This window comes from Sinocyclocheilus grahami, unplaced genomic scaffold (genome assembly GCF_001515645.1).
Source record: "Sinocyclocheilus grahami isolate Dianchi unplaced genomic scaffold, SAMN03320097.WGS_v1.1 scaffold8.1, whole genome shotgun sequence".
NCBI classification, from domain to species: Eukaryota; Metazoa; Chordata; class Actinopteri; order Cypriniformes; family Cyprinidae; genus Sinocyclocheilus; species Sinocyclocheilus grahami.
In genome coordinates this window covers 4082656-4094547 of record NW_015505187.1, presented here as the reverse complement: position 1 = coordinate 4094547, position 11892 = coordinate 4082656, and positions in this window count along the sequence as shown.

The following is an 11892-nucleotide window of genomic DNA, read 5'->3' as shown; positions in this document are numbered from 1 at the left end:
TTTTTTTAATTCTTAAAAAAGAAAACATTAAGTAGTTTGGAATAAGCCTCTATTATTGTATTATTAAAAGAAAAAGAAAAAATATCCACAACATCAGTCATGTGGTGTGACCAATATACAGAAACAAGCAAAATAAAAAAAAGAAATTATGTAATAGAGAAGGCCCCTGCAGACCCTCAAAACTGTTTGTCAAGGTGAATAAATCTCTTAAGATATCAGATAATTTGTACTTTTACGATAAGGCAAGTTTAGTTCAGCTTGTAAAATAAATGATTATTAATATCTGTTAAAAGATACCTTGAAATATATACAAAATAATGATTTATGATATGTACACTCACATGTATTCATGGCGTAAGGAAAAATTACACCATATTTTACATCAAAATGTAGACATTTTTAAATGTGTACTTTTGTTGAAAATGATGCTAAAGTTTTTCAAAACCATAAGAAATGAATACAAAAAGTACATTACGAGAACTTGGCGTGTGTTTTAAACCTGATTTTCCTTTTCTTTATCATGGAGAGTCTTATACATCAGTAAAATGTGACTTGTACACTGACCAAACAGTGTTTGAGCACTTGCATTTGCTTACTTGGATTTAACTCCTAATATCCTAACCACTGGTATGAGATATTAACTTGTGCCTAAAACACTGGAAGTGCAGTATATACTCCTAGAATGTCTTAGAAGTTGTAGTTTTGGTCAGTGACGAGTTTTGAGGAATGAGTCAGGGAGGAGGCGGATAGGACACTTTAATCACGGCTGTGGCTTCAGAAGCAGGTTTTATCTGTGAGGCAGTGGATTGATTGTGAGGCCGAGGTTCTACACATCGAACAAACTAGGAATGACCATCACTGGCACATACATAATATCAAAGGGTCTGGGAGAGATGAGCAAAGCATGAAACTGTCTAAAGACGTGCAATTCTCTCAGTTTCCCACTGGACCTGCTGCTGCTGCTGCAACAAAAGCAGAGGCTCAGATTGGCTTTCAAGTACTAACATGTAGGTAAATATAAAGTGCAAGCCCACACATATCGAATCACTCCTCAGTCTCTTATGGTTTCCATGTTTCCATGAGTTCCCATGTCCTAGGGCATGATTTTCCGTGGCTTAAAATACTCTTATGATTTCTTTCTTACGATACGTTAGACCTGGGCGATAAAACGGTATCGATATTTATCGACGGTACACCTTCGATATCGATAGAAAAATTGTTCGATATAGTGCACGATATAGGCACGTACTATGAGTGACGCAGACAGCACACACGAACACATGCTGAAATGAGTGCTGTGCCTGCCTGTGATGAGGAGATTGTGAAGAAAGAATGAATATTAGTCGAATTTGAAATAAACATTTGCATTTGAATGTTAGGTGTGCATCAGGGAGCGTCATCAGTGGCGCACAAGATGCGGTGATAATGATGTAAGTGACGTTGTTGCATTTTAATGTTTTATAAGTCTAGCCCACGAGATGCGCCGCTGCTGCGTTATTCATTCAAAATATTAGAGAAATATAGAAGCTCAATGCGGAGAAGATCTTGAAGGGGTTAAAACCGCAACCAAGCCATTCACACAGAACGCATATTCAGCGCATTTTTTAGACGGACAAATACGACTGCTGCGCTCGCGTCTCAGCGAAGAGATGTATAGAAAGCCATGCAAAGTTAAAACAGTTTAAACTTTTAGAAAACACGTCACGAATTTGTGGAGGCTTATTCATTTTCACTGCGTCTTTTATGTTTTTAAATGCAGTCTGTGTGAATGGCTCTTTGGCTCTTTGGAATAAGCAATGCATAAATACATGATGTTTTGTTCATAATTGTTTATGCAATTTACGAAATTATATTTGATTTTTATGAGTTAATTTAGACGTAATGCACATTTTTATAGAGTTACTTCCTTGCATTGACAATTTAAATGTGCTGCATTATTTTGCTCATTTTACCCTGCTGTGGCCTCGGGAGACAATTAGACCTATACAATAAAGACCTATTTAATCTGCATATAAAACATTAGATATTAGATATTTGTTTAATTTTTATTGTGTTTGATTGTATAAACAAAAACTATTTGTTGTTTGTCTCAATAAATTGTGTTAATTATAAATACAGTGGTTAAACTAAAAAAAAAAAAAATTCTATTGCTTTTTGTTTTAAAAAAGGTTATAAAAAAAGTCAAGAATTATCGATACCGAACGATATGAAACATTATATCATTGATAAATTTTTTTTAGCTATATCGCCCAGCCCTACGATACGTTAATATTGATATAAAAGTGGCCTTCACACATACATACAGTCAAGAAACATTCCTTTATGCTTATGAACAGTGATTCTATGCATTGACTAGTAGACGAGAAGATACTGAAGCTGTTCTATATGATTTGCCTCTGGCTGCATACAGAAATACAATACAAAATGTGTGAAAAATGTATAAACCGTGTCGGTGTTCTGAATGAGTTGGGATAATGCACTGATAATCATTCATCCTTTTCTTTTCATTCATATTTTATTATTATTTTCTCCTCTATTGACAGCTTTTGTGGCATAACCACAGAAAATAATTTATCCTTTGGGGGAAAAAAAGCTAAATTATAGTACAGTAAATATTAAAAAGCAGTTACACTAAGATGCTTGCAATGGAGTTTCACTGAGGTGGTGTTTAATATACTTTCATACTTCATTTGTTTGATCAAAAATACAGTAAAATTGTGAAATATTTTTAGTCTCACAGTTTCAGTGGCTATTGCTCATTGCTTTTCTCGTTAGGGAACACACTTGGAGACTTGGTCAGCCAGATTTTTAAAATGAGGTTTTAAGACTTATTGTAGCATCTGCGACTTTTTGTTGCTGACTAGGTGCACACCATGGCTACTGTCTTACTAGTAGTGTGCAGCTTTGTGAAGTTTTGCAACCTTTGTGAATCATTTGATTTGAAACAGTGGTTCAGAGTGCGTATCAAACTGCCAAAGCCACGTGACTTCAGTAAATGAGGCTTCGTTATGTCATAACTGTTTCAAAACGTTTCGAAATTTCGATGGTTTACCGTTGGGTGCGCCGAACTCATGAATATTTGCCTCCCAGCGGCAAACCATTGAACCAGCGTCTATGGATTTTGCCCAATCTCGGATCAGTTGCATCAATTTGTAGACATTTTTAATGAGACTTTTGTGTTTGCAGTGGGTTTGTAAAAGCTGTTTTTATGCATGTTCTTGTTGCATTTATACAGTTTTGACCAGCAGGCGTCACCAGCGTGTGGTGTTTCAAGCACTTCGAATCATTTTGCAAAATAATTGGTTCAGTTTGTTTCTTCCATCACTAGTGTGCGCCCAAGCTCAATTCATACATAATTTACAATTCCCGACCTCTGGTACCTTGGTATCAATAATAATTTCATGTAAATATTTCACTTATTAATCTATTTTTTAAATACATTTTGTTGCTTTTAGGGAAATAAAACTATAGAGTTGGGTTTGGCGATTTATTTGATTGCTACGTAATTAAATAATATGACAACCTAACTCTGATGGTCTTCTCATTAATGTTTATGCAAAAATATTATAATGATATGCCATAGCCTACTTGATAAGTTTCAGTGATAACTATTGAGAAGTTTGAAAGAAAAACTTCATGTTGGCTTGACAAAGCTTTGTCTTAAAATAAAAATGTAAATAGTTTGACAGTTTGAAGGGATAGAGTGGCAAATAAATTATGATGGATGGATGGATAGATAGATAGATAGATAGATATACCATAAACTGTAAAAAAAAACATGGACGTAGTGTCCGTGACGTCACCTGTAGGTTTCTAAAGAGTGTTTTTGAAGCTCAAAGTGGGCGGAGCTGGCCGTTAAGTCACTTCCGTGTTGGTTTCATGAGAGAGACCGGAAGGTTGCCGCTTGTTTAGTACAGCATAATTTCCTAGCAACCACACCCTAGTGTGTGCAACTACATGATCAAAGATAATCTTCATTATTAATGCAGTTTACAACATATTTTAAAAAGCAGAATGATGTTAAGACTCTTTAATGACATGGAAACTAAAGAAGGCTAATCTGTGATCATGATACACTAGCAACAGATAAACAAAGGTAATGCCATGCCAACCTTTCACTGGAGCAGGTCAGTCAAAGCTAAAAGCAGTGCAGATCTTCACAGAACTGGTTGATGTTAGCAAATAGCAACGTCTGCGTGTGCTTTCAATCATCAATTTAGAATGAGAAATGTGGTCAGCATGGGCACACAGTTTTAGCCAAGATGAGCTAATAGTCGCTAAGCGAAGCGGCAAGCGAGAGCCAGTTTTCCTACGGCTGCGCTAATGACATTAACTTCAGATACACAAGCTAATCAATCCACTAAAGACTTTGGCCAAGCCATCAACCACAATTAAGAGACGACAAACTCCATCCAGTGTGTGCTGATGCATTTTTTAAGTATCATAATTAGTTTGAGCCATACGTTTTGAAAGTGACTTTGAGTTGAAATTAGCAGACCCCATGTGCTCATCAGCACGCCGCGGAGATCAAGTCAAAGAGGATTAAAGCATGCGTGTTAATGGAGCACGGGTATTTTTAACCACTAAGTGCTAATCTCTACTGCTGGATTTCTGATACGTGACTAGCTGAGGACTGATTCATGCTGCATGTTGGAGTTCAAGGCTATTATGGCTAGCTAAACCAAGCTTGTTTGCGATTTTATTACTTTGCGAATCCTAATAGTGCACGTGTGGAGGACAGTTGACATAGTACACTACATACCGTTCACTTGTTTTTTAAATGGCTAGTCCTTGAATTTCAAGTGCAGTGTAGAGTGCGTATTTGCGCTATGGTTAAGTAAGCACCATTATTATTATTATTATTATTATTGGTTTGTAGTACTTAAGATTAGTGATTTGACCAAACCCATGCCCTTGAAAGGATAGATGTCTGTGCAATGAAAATCAATGGGGTCTAAGTGTCATAAATAATAAAACATTTGTGCTGCTTAATATAAATAAATAAATAAATTTAAAAAAAAAAAAGAGGATTAAAGCATGCGTGTTAATGGAGCACGGGTATTTTTAACCACTAAGTGCTAATCTCTACTGCTGGATTTCTGATACGTGACTAGCTGAGGACTGATTCATGCTGCATGTTGGAGTTCAAGGCTATTATGGCTAGCTAAACCAAGCTTGTTTGCGATTTTATTACTTTGCGAATCCTAATAGTGCACGTGTGGAGGACAGTTGACATAGTACACTACATACCGTTCACTTGTTTTTTAAATGGCTAGTCCTTGAATTTCAAGTGCAGTGTAGAGTGCGTATTTGCGCTATGGTTAAGTAAGCACCATTATTATTATTATTATTATTATTGGTTTGTAGTACTTAAGATTAGTGATTTGACCAAACCCATGCCCTTGAAAGGATAGATGTCTGTGCAATGAAAATCAATGGGGTCTAAGTGTCATAAATAATAAAACATTTGTGCTGCTTAATATAAATAAATAAATAAATTTAAAAAAAAAAAAATATATATATATATATATATATATATATAAAATATTATTTATTTATTTATTGGAGACTCTGACACATTTGTTTTTCAAGAGTCTTTGATAAATAGAAAGTTCAAAAGAACAACATTTATTTGACATTTTTGGTAACAATGTAAAAGCAATCACTTTTGATAAATTTTTAATGCATCCCTGCTTAATACACTGTATTAATTTCTTTAAAAAAAATCTTACTGAGGCCAAACTTTTGAGTGATAATGTATCAATATATCTTTCGGCAAACAAATAAATCACAATTAAAAATGAATAAAAAATGTATATAAATTAACAATGAAAGAATTCAATGAAAGAATATATTTCCATGTTATTTTGTATTTATTTAATGACGTATTTAATTATTGACTTAACACATTTTGATTATTTATTAATCTTATGATTTTTATGTTCATGTATGTAACTTAGTGAGTCTGCTTCCTTCTCACAATATAGATTTTTTTCATATTATGGCAAGAAAACTTTTCATGTTATACATGTTAAATTTCTCACTGTTTTTGCCACATAGCATACTTCGTTTCCTGTTGCTGCTAGCTCAATTTCAATGTAATTTTCCTAAATAATGTCATTCTGTCAGGCACACATGCATGCACACATTCTCACACAATGAACAAAGGTGACACTTTTCCTGGAGCTTATTTAATTTTTGCTGTTTGTGTCAGTATGAACCCACACCTACGTCTTTCTCTATTTATCTTCCCTGTTCTCACTGGCTTTCCCCACAGTACACGATAGTTAAACATAGTTAGTGCTGGAACAGGCACATCTGGGTCCCAAAGGGTCTCATCATTACTGTCGCTGATTTCTCTGTATCTCTTCATTGGTTTTCCAGGTAAGCACCCCACTGTCCAAACCGCAACTAGCAGCAATAACATCTGCTCCCTGTGGAGCCTACATGAACCATGCAGAGGGTTTGATGGCATCAAACCTTCACACTTCCCTCAAGGGACAGCAGTCGATTTCTGAGAGATGGGTCTTCAGGATGAACTTCTGAGGAAACCCACCAACCAGCCAATTACGGTGATTACAGATTGAGTTTTTGTGAGGTGAGGAGCGTGACGCCTTTCATACGATAATGTCTTTCATCTACCCGTTTCTGTGCTCTTGAATTTAAATGACATTTGATGTTGCATTTGGTATAAAGTCTATTGAAAATTCAATCTAAAACCATAATTTACCATTTGAATAAGGCTGATTAGACACTTATAAATGCAATTGTTAGAGTTAAACTCAATACATGAAACACCTGGGCCATGAACTAGGCTTATATTTGAGTTTAATATGAAAAATGTGTTCTAAGACCCTTTTTTGCTCTTTTTAAAGACCCCATGAAATGGTTTAACGATGCTAATTTCTTTCCTGTTTAGACATTTTTCCATTTGAAACATGATTTCGAAGGGCTTATCCTTTGTTTAAATAGCAAATAGTTTTTATAGTCCTTTTACAGCCCCCCCAAAAAAACACCCATATTTTGCTAGTTGGTGGACAGTGGTGTGTCCTCAATATATAGTTATTATTACTCTAGCACATAAATTTGCCTGAAAGCTAACAGACATGTACTAAACTCCAGTTTTGAAATCAATAGGTTTTTAATATTAAAATGGCAGTCAAATATGCCATGGAACCCACTGTAGGCTATTCATTTTTCTCTCTCTTTCGGCTTTCTGAGCCATCAGTCCATCATTGATGTCATTCGCAGACTGTGTCTTGTGGTTTAGATCAAACAGATGTTCCCCGTCCTCAGCCAAGTCAGCTGCTCACACTTAACTCTAAAGAGGCACTTTTAATTATAGCATCCTCTTGTTTATAGCTGCCAATCATGTTCTACACCACAGGCTTGTTATATGTTATGAAGATAAGGATTACAAACATAAATCATTGCGTAGTAAATGCACCAAAAAAAATACATTTCATTAGCAAAAAGAGAAAGAATAATTATTTCTGGCATTTGAAAATAAATAAAGATAAACATTATAAAATAAAATAGTTGAAAATAAATTGAGATTGAATTAAATTAATAAATTTTTGTAAAGCTATTTTACGTTGGTACCTGGGTTTCCTTGCACGCTAAATAAAAACCACACCACCAGGTGAACACCTTATACTTTAAAACATGTTAATTGTTTTAAAGGGGTATTAATATGCTCTTTTACAAAGTCTTGATTTTGTTTTGGGGGTGTTCGAAAAACACATTATTTTTCACATATTTTACATTATTACAACACCTCTCTCCCCAGTCTGGCATGAACGGCGCGAATAGTTCCTGTATCAAATGAAGGCCCGCCTTCTGAAATACAAAATGTGCTGTGATTGGTTAGCTGGGCCAGTGTGTGTTGTGATTGGTTAGCTGGACCAGTGTGTGTTGTGATTAGCAGCACTCGGCGCCTGGTCGAGAAATGTCCTGCCCCTTACCATAGCCGCCTGCGAGCTTCAGTGTGAATATTGCGTCAAAATCAAATCAATTTGAGCGCGATTTAAACCCGGATGATTGTAACCACTCTAAGTTCGTCTGCCTTGGGAAAGCTAGCGTGTCTCCGACATAGTGAGAACACTCTTTGTCTTCTCTAGTGCAGCTCAACCAGGTCTCGTCCCATTCGTCGATATTTGTGATATCACAAATCCCAGAAAATATGCGTTGTAGTCCAAACGAGTCGTTCGTTGTAGTTTTTGAAAAGTGATTTCTGTTGAATAAAATATCTCCTTTTGAAGTGGACTTTGAGCTTTGTAACTTTGCAGATCTTTTTTATGCTCAAACAGCAACATTACAGACTAACTAAAGTTGAAAAAGTGAAAAAGCTTAATAGGACCCCCTTAAACATGTTCTATTGAGGAAAAACAAATCATGTGCATGACTCCCATATTTATTGATTTTTTTAACTTGTTCATGGCGATTTTTAGCTTGAGTGGGTGTAACAAATACTTGCTGTGTTTATAATATAATATAATATAATCGCATATCACCTGCTGTCTCTCAGCATAAAAAATATGAGGAAAAAAGCACCTCATTTTCTCACTCCCACAAGTGCAAGATTCATCTGCTCTCGGATATGATTCACACATGTGCTAAATAAAGATTCAATATTTTCAGAAAACTGTGAGATCTTTGTTAACAATGCTGAAACCACCAGAAAATTTCAAATGAGAGCACAAAATAGCTAATTAATTGAGTTCATGAGGTCAACTTAATAATTAGAATTTAAGTGAAAAGTCTGTTAAATTAATGGTACAGTTTTTTTAGCATGCAAGAGAACATTTTTATGATTTTTTATTATACATTTTAAACATAACATAAATTGATAAAATTGTTAATTATTGATTTTAAATGTTTATCTTTTAATTTATCCATGGAAGAAAATATAAATGCACAATTTCTGATATGAATGTCTGATAATATGATGGTATCAGATGGCAATGGTTTTTTGACTTACACCCTAAAAAATTGTGCTAAATAGCACTAAAAGTGGTTCATAATCATAGGGGAACCACTTTAAGTGCTATATAGCAAATATTTAAAGGTGCTATACAGCACCTTTGTCAAATGGTGCTATGTAGAACCATAAGAGGAACCTCATTCTCCTCCTTAGATTTTAGATATGTTCCTCCAGTCTCATATGTTTGCTAAAAATTTGAATTTACTACAATGGCAAAAGCGGTTTTGAATCACTTTTATGCTTTTCTGAGGTCAAAAAGTCTTGTGTGGGGGCCCTGGAATATTTCCTTATAGGGCGGCCTTGGGGGCAAAAAGGTTGAGAACCATGTTAACTTCAGGAAATATACTGTATTTTAATGTTGCTTTTTTTAACCCCTCTCTTTTAGAGAGTTAGAGAACGTTTAAACAATTATACAGGGGCTTAACAGGTTCTTTGTATGGCAGCAGTGGTATAGCACCTTAACCACCCCGAAGAACCATTGAAGAACCATACTGGACTTAACAGGTTCTTTATAACAGTAGCGCTGCTATATAGCACCTCAACCACCCCAAAGAACCTATTTTTTTTGGTGCATATATCATGGCACTAAATGAATACCGTATTATGATGATATCATATATGATACTCCAATATCCATTAAACTAGGACCTCAGTACTTGTTTGTAAGTTAATGCAGAGAACAGTAAAGCATTTGTTACACTACAGCAGATAACTGGATGTATGGAGCGAGTAGAGAGACCGATAGAAGAGTGGGCGTTTTATTGGAGGCCAAGAGTGAACTGAATGAGTCAGTCTTTGAGTATGAAATACAGTCCGTTATCAGCTCTCCATTCACTGCTTCCATTAGTGCCTCTGTGGAGCTCCTAACCCTCGGTCGGTAATGGTCACTATGTATGTATATGTCCATATGTTATGTGATTTCGTAATTGCTCTCAGAAGTGACAAATCCATCATCGTACTTCGGACAAGCCATTCAGTCTGATTTTCACCTTCTGCTATTGAGCCTTGTGAAGTTTTGTGAGTGTTTGTGACAGTTTCATTTGCAGTGTATCATTTAAATATTAACTTCTGGTCGATTCCATTAACACGTCTTTTGCTCTGTACTAGGACATTCACACTGCAGGTCTTCACAGTTGTGATTTTATGGTTGGTAATTGTCAATGCAGTGCTGTCTGAATTTAACAGATTACAGTCTGGTGTGACCCACTAGGGCCACCAGCACTGACTGTGCTCCTTCAAGACAGTGAGAAGTAAACCGTAACAACATTAGTTTCTCATTACCCACATACATGCTGTTCTGAGGAGAGTTTCACCCGATCAATGAGCCATTAGAAATCCAAATGGGCTTTTTATTGCTAACTGCTAATCCTATAGGTTCCATCTCATAAAGGCTGTTTACACAGTCCTGTGAAACATCCATTCAGATCTCACCTGTATGAGAAGCATAAAGGTTTCAAAGAACATTGTACTAATGGCGCTTTTCCACTGCGTGGTACGACTCGGCTCGGTTTGCGTTTCCACTGCAGTTTAGTATCGCTTTAGAGTGGGGCGGGATTATTCACATGTCGTTATAGTTGCGCCGCCTCTACTACCACGACTCCTGAAAAACTTTTTCATTCCGCATCGCCCCATCAAGCTCTCGCTGGATCCCCTCCTCTGCTATCAACGAGAGGAACATCTGTACTTCCTCAACAGACAACAAAACAGCCACTTTTTGGTTGTTAAAAAAGGTGCGCTCGTTCAAAACAGTTGAGTTCGGTCCTTCGCTGGCTGTGCTGATTTAAATCTTGTGGGTCTGTTGTGTTTGTGTCGCAAGTTCAGTGACGCAGGTAGTGACGATTCTATCCTGCTAATCAGTGATCAGCAGAGTTTACACGTCATGTTTTGGTAATGGTACGGTTCACTTGAAACCTCAACTGGGGTGGTACTAAAAAAGTACCAGGTACTGTACCCAGTGGAAAACCCCCCAAAAGTCAACCGTACCAAGCCATACTGTGCCGTACCATGCAGTGGAAAAACACCATAAATGGCTTCTTAATGTCTTTATAGCTCTTTCAGATTTGCCTAAAAATCAATCAATCCTTTCTTCCCCAAAGCATCAGTATCAAAAAGTCATTAGGGCCTTTCGCACCGCAGGAACCTTTTCATAGTACCAGAACTAATTGTGGAACTACCCACTTTTTGGCGTTTTCGCACCGCCGGAACTGGGAGCGATTTTAGTACCGGACTGCCTTTTTCGAGAACCAAATTAGCTCCTACACCGGAGCAGGGTCTAACCAGCACAACTGGTACTACCTAGGGATGTAACGATTAACCATGAGCCGGTTGAAAATCGATTCAAATATGAGACGATTCAAATCGGTTGAGATGCTAAACCAATCGCGATTCATTTAGGTGTAGGAGTTTATATGAATGCATGTCAGAGGGGAACTTACTGTCTTTAGAAAAGTTTAGATGGTATTTTCATCTTGCCTCTGTATAATGCATATTGAAGTTCATAAGTTCAGCGCTGCTTTGTTTACAGCGGAAACCAGGAAACGCTTTAAGCGCCATCTGCTGGCAGAGAGTGAATCTGCGTCTCATTCAGCTTTGCTGTTTCATGCAGATATTTTTATTTATAGTTTCACAAAACTGAAGTCAAACCATTCTGTTTTTGCTTCAAATTTCGCAACTATACAGTCTAATTTAGTTTAAAAACTGCTCATGTTGCATGTATGCAGCATCTTTGTTTGGATCAAGATTAAAATGCAGTGGTTGCCTCTAATTTTAAAAGGAAAGAGCACAGACAAAGCCTTATTTTGTTTATATGAAGATATTTATTTTATTTGTGTTATTTATTTGATTTGGGGCTTGTTTTAAAATTTCAATTTAGTTTTGTTATTTACATTTACATTATATTTAAATTTTGT